Below are 1671 nucleotides of genomic sequence, written 5' to 3'. Positions count from 1 at the left end.
AGCATGTGGCCAGCACCCTATCCACTAAGCTACAGGCGCCCAGGCCATTTGTATGTTTTCAATTTCATTTTCTGTCATTGCCAATCTGCTACTAAACTCATCTGATGCATTTTTCATTTAAGTTATTATATTTTGCAGTTCTAGAATTCCATTCGGTGTTTTAAAATTTTCACCTCTGTACTAAGATTCCCAATCTGTTCACTCATTAATATATTTTCATTTAATTCGTTGAACATTTTTATAATAGCTGCACTAAGCAACAAACAGTAACAAAGTCCATCTCAATTTCTTAAAACTATGGGTCACACTTTATTGTTTATGTGTAGTCATTTTTTACTAAACATTGGACAATCTTTTTTTTTTTTTGAGACAGAGTCTCATTCATTTGTCACCCCTGATAGAGTGCCATGGCATTACAGCTCACAGCAGCCTCAAACACTTGGGCTCAAGCAATCCTCTTGAGTAGCAGGGACTATAGGCACCTGCCACAATTGCCTGGCTATTTCTGGAGCTAGGGTCTCACTCTTGCTCAGGTTGGTTTTAAACTCCTCAGCTTAATCCATCCACCCGCCTCAGCCTCCCAGAGTGCTAGGATTACAGGAGTGAGCCACCACACCCAGCCCTTTTTTCTTTTTCTTTTTTTTTTTTTTTTTTTTTGAGATAGAGTTTCTGTCGCTTTGGGTAGAATGCCGTGGCATCATCGTAGCTCACAGCAACCTCAATCTCTTGGGCTTAGGTCATCCTTTTGCCTCAGCCTCCCCAGTGGCTGAAGCTATAGGCATCTACCACAACACTCAGCTAGTTTTCCTATTTTTAGTAGAAATGGGGTCTCACTCTTGCTCTGGCTGGTCCCAAACTCTTGAGCTCAAGCAATCCACCCCCTTCAGCCTCCCAGAGCACTAGGTGTGAGCCACCTCACCTGGATAGACATTACTTATTGAACCCTAGTCATGGTAAACAATATGCTGTAGACGTAGTAACATCTATGTGTTCAAGTAGAGTGGTTACTTGAACTTATATTTTGTACCTGGTTTTGTACTTTGTTAGTTTGTAGCTACAGAAAGCCTCATTTTTGTAAACCTTAACTTCCCAGGACTTAATCTCCATAATGTTTCCCCTGTTAATCCTGTCAAGATTTGATTTTAGGTTTTGTTAGGGAAGTCTAGAATAGGTTTTATTATAGGGCATGGCATTTACTCCTAAGGTTGCAGCCTTTTGAGTGTTCCAGCTGATGCCACAATTGTTAAAAGACATCTCCACTTTGGCAGTCCCAGAAATCCAGTGTCCCTTAGCACTCACTGCCTTTGCACCATGTCTTGAACTCTGGTATATCTATTCTGTTCTCAGCCCTGCAGCAACTACTGTTTGGTAAGCATCAGGTGCTCTTGCTCTGAAGATGTACTGTCCAAGCTTCAGCCATGGACTTGTGGGGACTTGTATATGGATTTGGGGGGCCACCTCTTTGGTATGCCACTCCATATATTCTAAATATTTTAGCTGCTCTTCACTATGATCTCTGTCAGACCTCAATAAAACCACTGTGGTCTTCTCTGATTTCAGCCTATTTACACTGTAGGAAGCTAAGTGATTATGGGGCTCATAGTCCCTTCTTTCAGAGATGGTAGCCTTGTGCTGCCTGAAAATAGTTGCCTAATGTATCTTTTTTTTTTT

The sequence above is a fragment of the Otolemur garnettii genome, unplaced genomic scaffold (assembly GCF_000181295.1).
Source record: "Otolemur garnettii isolate 467f Iridium unplaced genomic scaffold, OtoGar3 scaffold00050, whole genome shotgun sequence".
NCBI lineage: Eukaryota > Metazoa > Chordata > Mammalia > Primates > Galagidae > Otolemur > Otolemur garnettii.
The sequence above is the reverse complement of the archived record's forward strand: the minus strand, read 5'-3'. Positions refer to the sequence as shown.